The sequence below is a fragment of the Nuphar pumila genome, chromosome 4, assembly GCF_984573655.1.
Source record: "Nuphar pumila chromosome 4, dmNupPumi1.hap1.1, whole genome shotgun sequence".
NCBI lineage: Eukaryota > Viridiplantae > Streptophyta > Magnoliopsida > Nymphaeales > Nymphaeaceae > Nuphar > Nuphar pumila.
Window position 1 is genome coordinate 33895672 of NC_143252.1, and position 15008 is coordinate 33910679.

Sequence of the window (15008 nt, forward strand, 5' to 3'; positions counted from 1 at the left end):
CCTCTTTACTTTCTTCTCTCACTGCTTTCTTGCTTTAAATGCTGCAAAGAGTATGTATGACGATAACCCCATTGCACCCTCTTTGCCCCCAGACTTCCCCTTTCTTTTTCACCAGGTAAAATGACATATTATATATGCTTTGTCACTTAAATTTATGCCAATTATGTCTTATAGTGGCACCACTTTCTGCTCTAGATTGGTAGCTATGAATTGACATGAATGACCTTGACATTGGTCAACCAGGTTGAAGTTTGGGACTTTTTTCGTGTGGACGTCAGAAACTGGTGTGGGGAATAATTGCTTTAAGGAAGAAAAAAAAGAAAGATATTTTTATTTGGTTAAATTCAGTATCTAATTACAATGATTTAATCTGTAACAGTGTTCATTGGCAATAAATTGCTTTGGATTTTGGGGTGACAGAAATGCCCCTACATATGCGGTAGCCAATAGCAGATAGATTTTTTTTAGTTATTTATTATCCCTAAAAGTTTGATTAATTAATAAAAATTAGACCCATCAATCTGAAGCTTCCCCGTTAGTTTGTTGATGATGAAATCATTTGTAATCAACTAATGATTGACTATTACGGTTCCAATGCCACACAGCTGGACCTGTTTAATAGAATTAGCATAGCCGAGGAATCTGGGGTTCGAATCCCACTGTGGGCCACTCCAGCTTGTCAGGCAAAGTGGAACAAGGGCTAAGTTTCAATTTGGTCCAGCTATAAAAATAGCTTAATTAGTAGGTCTGTTTGAACCAATGAATGCAGATAATAACATCATTAATTTTGCTACAGTCAACTGCACATACAACCCAGTAGAATGTCATGTTGTTCACACTTTTTACGCTTGGATCTAAACCTACAGATGTCTTCTACGTAGTTCATTTGGTAGGTAGTAGGCATTGGATCTTGTGTATGCATGCTTGTAGATTTATTATTAGGTAAATCATATTTCATATAAAATGTACCTGATTCAAGGTATGATTATTAGCAAACTAACGGTTTTGAACATACAACTTATGCCTATCACTCACACACACATATATATTTATAGTAACTGGAATATGTAAACTGATATGCATAGAGTTTTTTTATAGTTTTTTTAATTTTCCCCCTAAAATCTTGCTGTACTGATGCGATCTAGATGCTCTGTTTGATAGAAACATACTCTTGGATCATCTGATTAGGATGCATATTAAGGATCTCTTAAGGCTTGAAAATCAATGACTCACAATTTTTAAAAATATTTAAACATAAAAAATCACATTTCTTGATTGGAATATGATGATCTAATAGTCAATTTCAAGCAAATAAACCACACTGAATGCAAATGTAGGGTTACATTTACAAAAAAAAAACTATGAAAATCTAGGTTCATACCTGTTTACATATTTTGTTGGTTTATATATTTCAGTTTTTTCTATATATATATAGTCACCTTAACGAACTAATGAATTTTCAAGTAGATTGTTACATAGGGACAAGTTTAACATGCATGTTTATATGTTCATTTACTGCAAAAAAATGTCTTTAATCTAACAATTTAAATGTAAAAGAGCTTGATTATTTATTGCCATACTTTGGCGCAATCAGAACCATGTCATTACTATTGTTATTTCAAATATAATTTGATAATTAAAAATTATTCTCTCAAAGTAAACGAACTATTAAAATCTGAACGGTCAATTTTGCTTAACAATGCATGAAAAAAAAATATTACTCATTAACCCCACATTTGTTGTACTCGCAAATTCAATTATAATTTGGTGTTTAAAAGTTATTGCTTCATTGTAAATGAACCATTAAAATCTGAAGGGGTCAAATTTACTTTTTTTTTATAGGCAAGTTAGGTCTATGAATGTTCAAATTTACTTAACAATGCATAAAAAATTAAATATTACTCTCTTAGATACATACAATCTAGTTAGTTTAGTAGAAAATACAATTCGGCTTGATCATTGCTGGCCGTTTTTAACTTGAATACCAGTTTACATGTTGCAATCACATGATGCAAGAGTTTTTCTACAAAAAAAACTACTTATGTGAAGTTTTGACTTACAACCGTAGCCACAAAAGTTTTTATCGTCAAAATCTTGTTTTTCAAAAACTCGTGAGAAATTAAAAAAAATCATAAATCTTGCATTTTTTTTTTGCAAAAACTTGGTAATGAAAAAACAAATTAAAATTTATAAAAATTATTTGAAAATAAAAATACATAGTTTTTTTATGATAAATAGCCGTTCTAAACATAAATCTTGTGTTTAAATCGTGGTATTTATGTTTTCTTATAAATTTCATGATATTTTGAAAATCTTGATATTATCGTGAGATTTTTATAAATCTCGCAATATTTGTCACTATGCTTACAACCCCTTCACGAAAGATTCAACTTGAAAGCCAATTTACATTTAACAATCACATGAATTAAATATTTCTTACCAACCAAACTATATAGATCGTATATGAAATGATTTACAAAGCACTTAACATGAAAAAATCAAATGAGTCTTATGATACTATGGTACTATACATTATACATTATGAGTTAGTAGAATATGAGTACTAAAGATATGGACATTTTCAATACTTTTTTTTTTTTGTAAACCCAACAGTGTTGATGTGTTTGGCATTGTCAATTTGCTAGGAATCAATCATTGGATTGCATATTTTTTATGAAAAAAATGTGAATTTTGAATATTTATGAAGATTGTGTCATTGATTTTAAAGCCTTAAAAAATCTCATTTATGCATTAAAATCATTTGATTCTAGAGCAGATTCTTATAAAACCGTGCATCTAGATCATATCTCTGTGGTTAAATCACCGTTCACACGTTAGTTCTCATTTATAATGACTCGTTTTATACATAGAGAGAGAAATAAAAACATACCCAATAGAAAACCTCTCAAACCCATTCAATAAAAAATATTAATCGGATTTTCTGTATTTTTTTACAGCACAATGATTTAATAGAAATCGATACTTGAATCATGCATTTTGGATGAAAAAAATGATATTTCAAAAACTTATGAAATTGTAGGCCTTGATTTTTGAAACCTTATAAAAATATATCCATGCATTCATGGAATCAGAGGCTTCAAGAACTGTGAAGCTTATAAATACAAGCACATAAATCACATCCCTAAGGTCATAATTTCGAAAAAAAACATAAAAAATCTTATCAATAGTTCTCCTTAGTTAGGTTTAGGAGGTTTTCAATTGAGTACGTATATATATATATATATATATATATATATATATATATATATATATATATATATATATATATATATATATATATATATATATATATATATATATATATATATATATATATATATATATATATATTATGAACCTAGCCTATGGTACCCTGGTAGGTAGGGGAGCAGCGACAACCCTATGTTAGGGACCTAGAAAGAAGTCAGTCACGAGCCACAGTTACAGAGGCAATAAAGAGCCCGATCAAGTATGGAGGGACAATCGAGACTTGCACTGCACTCGGTGGCAGTGGGACTGCAAGGGTTTTAGGTTGACGCACCAACCTCACAGGCTCATGCAAAATGGTCATTAATAAAATTAAAACGTAGGTCAAACCGGTCAGACGCCACTAGGGCCAGCCCTCTCGATTTTAGGGGTATTTTCGTCCTTTACATCCCCAAAAGAGACTTACACTGCCCCGAGAGGTGGGGCCCGCAACGCTCTCCGAGGAGCCCACGTCATCGCCTGCATACACGTGGTGCAATCTGACAGTCAGTGCCGTATGGCAGCCAGTGTCCCCGTCTACCCGCGACTCCCGCTGACGTCATCCATCACAGTACGGAGGTGCCACCGCCAGATCTTTTGCTTGAGGGAGCGCCCGGGTTTGACGTCGATCTCGGGGAGATCGGACGGTACATTTTTTTCTTCACTTTTCGTCTCCTAATTAAATTTTAAGTTATTTTGGGTAAATTTCCAACACACGCGAAACTTTTTTTTTTCGTATCAGGGCTCGTAGCTTTTGCATTTTTCCAAAGGCCTCACACTCTAGGCATCTATATGCGATAACTCCTTTTTCTCTACTAAGCCTTTGATTGATTTTCGTGATTATGAATTTACAAATGCTATATTAATTTCATAAAAAGGCATTAAAATGTTAATTGTTATCAAGCATTGAATATTATAAAACCAAGATGATTATAGTGCAAATATAAAAAAATGATTTCTTCTCTTTTTATATGCATAAACTATCCTCTTAAGGGTATCCTCTCAAACGATTAGGGCACCTTCTGTTGGATCATTCTTATTTACTTTTCCATTTCAATGAGAAAGTGAATATGATTTGCATCAACAACAACTACAACTACGCCTTCATCCCAAAACAATTGGGGTCGGCGATATGAACCAACAAAGAAAATCATTCTGGGTCTTCCACATGAATCCTTCTCCTCCATTCATTTCTATCCAATGTCATGTCCTCGGTGAGGTTCAAAGCATTCATATCCTTTCCTATCACCTTCATCCATGTCTTCCTAGGCTTACCCCGACCTCTTTTAACTAATATATTTTCCCACTTCTTCATCCTTCTAACTGGAGCATCATTAGGCCTTCGTCGAATATGTCCAAACCACCGTAAACGATTCTCTTTTATCTTATTTTCAAAAGGTGCAACGCCTACCTTCTTACGTATCTTCTTGTTCCGAATCTTATCTTTTATTATATTTCCACACATCCATCTCAGCTACAATCATTTTTTGAATATGATAATATGATTTGCATAAGAAGCCAAAAATAAAAACTTAATTAGAAAGTGAATCTCATTTCTCATGTGATTTTGAATCTCAAGCAAATTAGAAAGTGATTCTGAATCATGTGTACCAACTCTGGTTTCAACCATAAGTTCTCAAGTACACCAGGCATAACCAGTCGCGACTAGGTTTATAATGTATGGATAGTTTTCTTGTTTCTCATGAAAAAAAACTAACGGTTCTTGTTAAGAGATTTAGATATTTTTTTTAACAAAAAAGTTTAGATTAAGAATTAGTTAGAAAGTTGAAACCAAAATTTTCTTTACTTTCCTATACTTGGATTTACCATTTTTTGCACAAGTTAAGCAATCTGCTTCACTCAATCAAAAGTCTGAGGGATTCGGCAAATGAGAAAACTTTAATGGGTGGGCAAGAAAAATATTTGTTTTGTTGGCTCATTTTACAATTGTTTTTCGATTTTTATATTTTATCAGAAAATTAAAGAGGAAAAAATAAATGGTTGGGGTGAGGTCTTTTATATTTGACGGAGAAGAGATCCTCAACAGGATCTACTCCGTGATTAGGGTTTCTTTTCTTAGAAAATAAAAAGACAGTTTTACCCCTACGATGGACGTGTTGATTTGAAAGGGGACGAGGGCACAGCAGTCGTTTATGAAGAGAGGAAATTCACGAGGTGAAGAATTTCTCTCATCATAATTCCAACCAGCTCCCCTAGTCAAAAGCCCCAACCCTAGGGTCGAAGGCCGGGCCATGCAAACTAACCATGGTTAGGTGCCGGGGGAGCTACCAAGGTCGTCGGCTAAACCGGTGAACAGCACGGACGGGACCCGCCTCGCCAGGCTTACGTCACGGGCACGTGCCAGTTATGGGCCTCGTGGACTGGATGGTGGGGGTCAGCAGGGGCTGCCTTTATTGCGAGGAGATGGAGGACGCGCGACGAGGGGAGGGGGTTGGGGGGTTCCTTAATTTCGGGTTTGGTTGTTGAAAATGACGTACTTATCCCTGACTAATTGTAAAATTACAAATTTTAGCCCTCGTATTACTCTTTTCAAAGCTGGAAAGTATATCCACAGCCTAGTTGGTGAAAGAGTGCGTTTGGCAGATCCTGAAAAAAGGGAAATCTTCGACACTATACCCGTGGGTTTGATACTGTACAGTCGACTGTACATACTATTTGAGTCAATAAAGCTAGAATTATGACCTTTCAAATAGATAATATGTGCAGTCAACCCATTTATGTTCATTTATAATTGAATGGAGGCAAACAGTGGCTCGATCTATGAGGAGAGCTTGAGTTCATGAAAAGCTCGAGCTTAATGAGCCAATATGGAGTTTGCTCATTTTATAAAAATAAATATTTTTAAAATTAAACATAATAGAATTTGGACCCTAAACCTACTAAGCCAAGCTCAAAATTAGGGATGGCATTCGCCCAGGGGGCAAATGGGTCCTGCCCTGCCTCGTACCATGTGGACCGGGGATAGAGGTTAAAATCAAAATCCTTGACGATATGGACTTATGCTTTCCCCTTCTCCGCCCCGTACTTGTCCCCATCCCCGCTTTGCCCTACCCCACTCCATCCCCAATCCTTCGTTAGGGATGGCAATGGACCTAAGAAAAATGGAGTCCTGCCCCGCCTCGCCCTGTTTGGACCAGGAATGAAGAACATGAATTGGGGATGGAGGTTAAAATCAAAACCCGTGCAGGGATGAAGGGCAGGATTTTGAGATAGGGTGGGGGTGGAGACCTAATTATCCTTGACCCGTGTCCCAGTCCACAAACATCCCTACTCAAAATAACTTATTTAAAAAATAAATTCATTACTTTACAAGTGATGTAAGCAACATAATTTGAATTCTAAACTTAATGCTTACCATCCAAACACTTCAACCATTTTCTCTTTATAATGTAAATTATGTGTGGAAACATATTTTTTTTTTGAGAGAAAAACATATTTTTTATTCATGAACTAACTTCTAGGAGCCAAGCCAAACATTGGTTGCTTATGATTGAGCTTGCTGAGCCTATATCATGAGTTAGAATGAGCTGTTTATAAGCTGAACACGAGCAACTCATTTCCCTTCTCAGCCTCAGATTGTATATTTCGCCATTGATCTCAAGTCGTTAAAAAAAAAAATTACAAAGGGTCTTTTGGGCTATTTATAAATACACTCGCTTAAATTTTGAAATTTACAAGTACACACCTAACTTTTGAGAATTGTTTTGTTACCTAGACATATATTAGTAATATCTTAAAAGTTAAGCGCGTGTTTATAAATAAGCCAAAAGTGAAGTCGTGTTTTGTAAATTTTCTTAAATCTTTACAAAAATTTCACACATAATAGAAAGATTGGGTGTAGCATTAATTGTTGGTGCATGCTCCTAGCATTATATCAGTAAAGCCATGAAGGGGCATAATAGTTACTAGTTGGAATCAACAATGGTATCTTTGCCTCTTCACTCTCTTTTCCTTCATACTACTACTACTACTACAATAAACTCAAAATGCTTAAAAAAAGTTTAGAGGTTAGATCTCAGTCACCATCCTCAAAAGTACCTATGATAGAGCCTATTACGTGTGCAACTCTCCACCGAGGCAATGCATACGACACGTGTCTGCTGCATGGAAGCCATCACATTTATCTGTGGGAGTGGGGTGGGGCCCTCCACAACTAAAGCAACTCTTGTTTTTTACTTCTTAGTTTTCATATGGGGGGGGGGGGCACTCAATGCCTCCCTAGCTAATGTCATTTTTCCCGGAGAATGTTTTTCGCTTTACTGGCTTGATGATCTCAAAGGCTGCAAGGAGTCCCTGCTGCCCTGGAACTTGAAATGAAATAGCCTGTCTTTCATGGATTTGACAACCTCATGTCATGTACCTCTGAGAATATGTGAAAAAATAAATGCCTACTTTTGATTGGATTTACAGTGTTTGATCTTGTTCATGATCCAATAGTAATCAGACAACCTCAGCCATCTATCTTAGAAGGGGAGCAAAAGCCTACATCAATGTGCACCACTCATCTTTGAAATGTGACAAAATAAATGCCTACTTTTGATTGGATTTACAGTGTTTGAATGTGCACCACTCATCTTTGAGATGTGAAAAAATAAATGCTTACTTTTGATTGGATTTACAGTGTTTGATCTTGTGCATGATCCCATAATAATCAGACAACCTCAGCCATCTATCTCAGAAGGGGAGCAAAAGCCTGCATCAATGTGCACCACTCATCTTTGAGATGAATTGTGCTTGTACCATTGATATTAACTTATTATTTATTATTAACAATATTGCCATTATTATTATTATGTAGATATTACCTTTATTATTATTATCTTTTACCATTATTGTGAATTTAATTTTGATGACCAAGTTAAGTGAGGAAATGTTGTCAGTATCGACCCTGAATCGTTGGGCTACCCATTCAGCTGTATCGGCCGATACCCATACTCAGCTGAAACTCAGCTCTAAAATAATAAAAAATTATTACGTGTCAATCATTACATGACACATATTAAAATTACTAAACTATTTAAAAATAATATTATTTGTTTTTATATTTTTTACATTTATTAAAAATTAGCCAAATCGGCCCTGCAGCGTATTGAAATTCTGCCGATACGATGGGTGTCAGCCAATACGGGATGATACGCACCGATACCGATAACATTGGTCTGCTGTGCACAAAAACTCCACGTATTTAAACTTATCACAGAATTTTTAAAATTTGCTTTAATTTCATTTCTTGAGGAAAAGTTTTGAGGCTCCCCTATGTTTTGCAGATGTGGGGTAAAGGGATTGAAAACGGTGACAGATCATGGAAAGGCATTTTCTTATTGGCTTATCGCTTGTTGGTTGTTGCTAGATAGGGATGCAAATGGGTTGGATTTTATCCGATATCTGAATTGGAATGCTTTTAGTTGCATTTGGTAAGCCAAAACTATATTGGATCATAATGGAATGCCAATATGGTTTGATTTCAAATCTCATTGGTTGGTGTGATTTCGAATCAAAATGATTAAAAAATAAAGGCATTGAGATTTCAGGCTTCTTTTAGAATCACTCTCTCAGGGCCCTGAAAGAGTGAGTTTAAAAGATGCAACCCAACGTGCCCTAGATAGTAGCCCATCTCTCTCTCTCTCTCTCTCACACACACACACACATATATATATATATATATATATATATTCGAGGGTAGAACACTATTTATCTAGAGTATTAGATGACATGTACCAAATTCATGTGAACCCTACAAAGAAACAAATCTTATAGCTTCCAATGAAAAAGAAAACTAGAAGATTGCGGTAGATCTTCGAATCAAGTAAACGACACAGTGTGGCATTTATTTTTTTAATGTGAAGACAAACATTGTCTATGGGAGGACCAGCAGTAGGTTAAGGAAATATGAGTACATAAAGGAATTAATATTTAATAAGCTACGCTACTGATATCTTTAACTTCTACCTGCAACAAAAGATAGAATTAAACCATCAGTTTGGCACGCAAGCAGCGCTGCATGAAACATGCACAGTGTTTGCTCGTGTCAGTGTCATCAAACTGAACACAATGTTTCCCTAGTTCTTACAAGCATATATATGACCTCTTTCAAAACAAGTGGCCAAAATCTACCTTTTGTGATTGTTAAAGTAAACAAATGATATCCTGCTCTCAAGGGCTTTGCACACCTGCCTGGGTGGGTCTACTTGGGAGTTCAAAGTTGAAAGACATTGCCAGTTTGATGTCTTGATGTCCCTCAAGTTGAAAGACATTGCGCGTTTGATACCCGGATTTTCGTCCCCAGAAAACTGTCCTTAGCGGGTAAGAGGAGAGTACTCATATATGGAGTTTTATATTGTGGACATTAAAAAAGAGCCACAGTCAACATGACACCTCTATTGGGTGCACAGGCGTGTTTGTAACTTTTAGAGGTGGGCCATGCACCCAAGTCAGGGTGGTCAGGTTTTTCAGGCTTCGATAAGGGTTCCTCATCATAAAAAAAAAATGTCTCGGTTTATACTCGGGCATTTGAACCATAACGGTTTTGATAAAGTTGATAAGTTAAAATGGTTAGCCAATTTCCAAGGATATCCAAAGGTGATTTTGAAAAAATCGGTAAGTTAAATGAAAATGGTAAGTCAATTTTCAAAGATATCTCAAGATGATCCGAAAGAGCCAAATGATCCCAGGATGATAAATGATCCAAATGGCTCATAGCAGCCAGCATATTTTGTGAGATCAGATTTATGAATATCATCATTTTTTGTATTCTTTTCTTTTGTAATTTTTTGTTGCTTATCTCATCGACTGAGATGTATATATATCATCGATCGAATGTCTCACGTGAAATAATAATCAACGAATTCATTTTTCACATAACGCTTTTTTGTCTCCTTGATTAATTGTAGGGATGACAATCGGGGCAGGGGCGGGGGACAAGGTCTCTACCCTGGTCCGTCTCAAAATTTTGCCCTCCATCTCTGGTCCATCCCCGTGGCGGGAAGACTTTGGACCTCCACCCCGATCCATCTCAAAATAATTGTCCCCGTCCTCATCCCGTCCCTGTTCATGTGTGTTGTAAAGGTTCAACTGCTACAACTACAATGCTCTCAATTGACACAGCAGAGTAGAAAATTGCGAAAAATATTAAATTAACAAAAATATGAGAAAATAGGCCCAAAATGCCATAACATTCCCAAATAGACCCCAAATCAATAATATAAATATGAGAAAATAGACCTCAAATACCAGCATATTGCACAATTACACGTACCCACACATAAATACAATAATATTCAGGTATGGAGGCGGGGGTGGCGGGTGGGGAAAAGTGTAAGTGATCCACCCCCACCTCCATCCCTGACCCAAACGAGTTGAGGTGGGGCAGGGCCCCGTCCTCCCAGCCCTTCCTGGTCCACTGTCATCCCTAATTAGTTGTCCATGTGTGGGGTGTTCATGTGCTCAAATTTACACTTGAAAAAGGTGAACATGAAAATATATTGCACCTATATTTTCTTAGACTTCACATTATTTGCAGCAACCTGCCTGACAACCATTCATATTTTTAGAGATGGGCGTGTTGTCCATCTCGAAAAATGTGAAGATGGATGGTCAGTAGTAAGGAAGCTGCATGCTAAGCATGCAGGGCTGCTGCATAAAAAACGGCTTCATTCTCTTATATATATATATATATATATATATATATATATATATATATATATATATATATATATATATCCTTTGAGCAATTAAATTGGAGGCGTGTGAACTTCAATGGCTTAAATGAGCGGTTATTAACAAGAGCTAGGGTGTTATAGGACCCACCGCATGTTGGAGGCACTTGCTTGTAAATGGCCCATACCATATGGTGGCCCCCCTGCTTGTGTTCAGTGCAGACCAACTGACCATCTCTACAATAATGCACTTCCTTTAGGTTGTAGAAAAGTGCAGCCTCTTTTGTATGGACGTAGAACGATAACGACCTAGGGCTTGTAAGGATATCGGACACTTGATCATAGGTTTTGACATTATCCAAGTGGGCATGTCCCCCCATTGAATTATTTTAAAAAAAAATTGATGCCAGAGAGAGAGAGAGAGAGGTGAAACTAGTACCCTTGATTTGTTTTTAGAGAGAGAAGTGAAACTGGTACCCTTGATTTGTTTTTATGGAGACAGAGAGGTGAAATTAGTACCCTTGATTTGTTTTTAGAGAGAGAGAGAGGTGAAACATGTACCCTTGATTTGTTTTTATGGAGACAGAGAGGTGAAACATGTACCCTTGATTTGTTTTTAGAGAGAGAGAGGTGAAACATGTACCCTTGATTTGTTTTTAGAGAGAGAGAGGTGAAACTAGTACCCTTGATTTGTTTTTAGAGAGAGAGAGGTGAAACTAGTACCCTTGATTTGTTTTTAGAGAGAGAAGTGAAACTAGTACCCTTGATTTGTTTTTATGGAGACAGAGAGGTGAAATTAGTACCCTTGATTTGTTTTTAGAGAGAGAGAGGTGAAACATGTACCCTTGATTTGTTTTTAGAGAGAGAGAGAAGTGAAAATATCAAAATAGTACTCTTGATTTTTGTTGGTATCGTACTATTCTTCAGCTTTCATGTCTCACATTGCTGTCTGGACTTAAATAAGGTAGACATATCGTATTTGATTTCTTCAGTTCTGGTACAAACTTTCTATGTTAGGATCCAGATGGTGATAGCACGTAGATCATGCCCATGATTCATATTTTCAATGGTCTTTTCAGATGGGAACGTAACATATTAACTACACCTTAGCTTGTGGTAAAATGGAAAATAAAACCGAATCTAGAACTGACTAGCTTAAAACCAGACATTTACACTTAATCGGGTTGGGTTTTAGTCAGGTTCGGGTTTGAATGTAGAACTCAATACCGAACACGAATCCGATTATTAATCGGATCGGAAATTTTCAAACAAACCCGAGTAAACGGGTTCACTTGGTTGGGTATCCGAACCAACCAAACCCGTTGTGTTTACATCCCTACTAAGGACAGAAAAGTAGGGGTGTAACTCGGTCTGTATACCTGGCCCGAACTAATGTCCTAAACCAGTGGGAAATGACTCAACCCAATTTTGATGGACCCCATGATGAGGGATGTAAACGGTTCAAATTCAGATTGGATGTAGACAATACCATATCCAGCTAATCAGATGTGGGATAAATGGATTCGGTTTAATTTGGATGGTAAAAGGCTCATACTAGATCTGCTTTTTTACATGTAAATGGATTCAGATATCTATCAAATTAGGATATTTGTTGGATTAGGTAACAAAAAATCAAAATCATATTTGCATTCGATTATAATCATATATAGTTTTGGCTTACCAAATGCAACTAAACGAAATTGAATTCAGTCAGATATCGGATAAAATCTGATTGATTGACTTCCCTACCCATGATTCTGATTGGGTAAAAAATTTAGGCTCAATCAGAAAATTGGTCCAAAGCATCGGTTGTAGAGGAAGCACTGAAGATCATGGAAGAGTACAAGTTTCGTCACCAGCATCCATGCAAGGGCAAATGTGAAGCCCGGTAAAGTGGAGCAGGAGAGGGTCCAATGGGTTTTACATTGAAGGATCCCATGAAGAAGGTGATAAACACAAATTCCTCCTATTGATCTTAAAATCCTTGTAGTTTCTACCATCAATAAATAATAATAATAGTAATAATAATAATAATAATAATAATAATAATAATAATAATAATAATAATAATAATAATAATAATAGGACCGATATCTGACCAAATCTGAATCCATTTAGTCGGATTCAGTAACCACAACGGGATCCAATTAATAATTGGATCTGGACTCAATATCAAGTTTTGCATCAAAATTCAAGAAAAATGCAGAACTGAATACATGTAATTGTCGGATTTTAGGTAAGTCATATCCAGATTCAGTTTTGGCTGATCCCTTTTTTATTCCAAATTCATTCAAATCCAAATCAGATTATGCTAGACCCAATTAAGTCAAACTCGGTAATGCCTGGATCAGAACCGAGTTTTACCCATTTACATCCGTACATGAAACGGAAACCAATTTGTGTCCTCCCCGTTTCATACTTGACCCATTTCATACCAGAATCCACAAAGAACTAACCAAGTTCATGCTCAAAACCAAACACAAACCCATTTTGTGTCAGCTCGGGGATAGGTCCTATTAAAATCTGACCCATTTATACCCAAAACCTATTAACCCTTATGGGCTCATAATTTAGGCCATACCTAGATCCAGATCCTAATCTGCTTGGGTTAGGTCTAATTTTTAGAACCATTCAGACAAGGGTGTCTGATGTAACCCGACCCAAGCTGAGTCAATCACATCCCTACTGAAAACCACCTCCTTCCCGGAGGACTCAAATAGTTTCTATAACGCCATTTTCTCTCTGGACCTTTACATGATAAGAAGGGCTTGAGCAAAGTCCGATTAATCTAATGTGCGCTCCCATAAGTTTTGAACTCGTGATGGACGGTGTGTGCATCAAAGGTGTTAAAACACCTTTTAGCGGCAGTTTCACCCGCCGCTAAAGGCATCCTGCGCATGCGAGAACCCAAGGCCACCCATAGCCATGTGATGAGTGGCCTTGGTGTGTTGGCAGCTACCCTTCTCTCTCTCTCACTCTCTCTCTCTCTCTATATATATAGTAATGTGCTGGTTATACCCTGTTTTCTCATTTTGCTCCTTCAAAAAGCCTAGTTTTTTGTATTTTTTTCCACATTTTACACCGTAGATGTGATCTATAGGTCTTGTTTAGTGAGAACCGGCTTTTTAATCACTGAAATCTTACCTGTATATAAGTTTTTTCAGTGATCTAAAATCAATGGCTAAGAATGCATCAAATTTTCAGGCTCATAAAAATACATTTCTTTGTCAAAAAAAAAAAGAAAAAGGAAAGATCCAAGAGTCGATTCTCACTAAATCGAGCATGATAAACTAAATAGAGCATGATAAAGGGGCTCATATCCAAGGATATGAACCGGGTTGCCCGAGTGGTAACGGGCCTGTGGAGAAGGTACTGACCAAGGTTGTTAAATGCGATGAGGCGAAGCGAGGCGTTGAGCCTGCGCTTCGCCTCTGAGGCGTACGCCTCAGGTACTGAGGCATACGCCTCTCACAACTGGTATGGAAGTGAAGCGGTGGGAGGGGAGGCAGTAAGAGAAGGACCACGCGCCCAGCTGGTACGGAAGCGAGGGATATGCCGGTGGTCCGGTGGTCGGAGAAGACTGAGCAGCAGCTGCAGCACAGCAACTCCGGTGGTCGGTGGTCACAACTGGTCGAAGGTTGATGAGGGGCGCATCACAGCAACGCCTCAGTACCTTGAGCGTGCGCCTCGCCTCTGAGGCGTACGCTTCAGGTACTGAGGCGTACGCCTCTCACAACACTGGTACTGACCCCTTCATTTCAGGTTCGACTCCCACCGAGTGTATGGGTGCCTTTCATTGATGAGCTTCCTAAGGGCTTGAGTGTCGGTAACCTCACCCGGAGATTACCTGCTTTGGCAAGAAACTTCATCATAAAAAGTCTAGAAAATAAGCTTCATGAATATTTGATACCTGCTCATACAATTTTCTGCACATAGATCAGATGCCAAAATTCGACGATGATTAATTACTTTGTCTTATACATGGGTCTGGCCCCCTTTAATCTGGTCCAATCTTGGATCCACATACTCATACCTTTTTTTTAAAAGGCAAGCTGGCGTTAGCCGGACCCCTACTAGAACAACAAA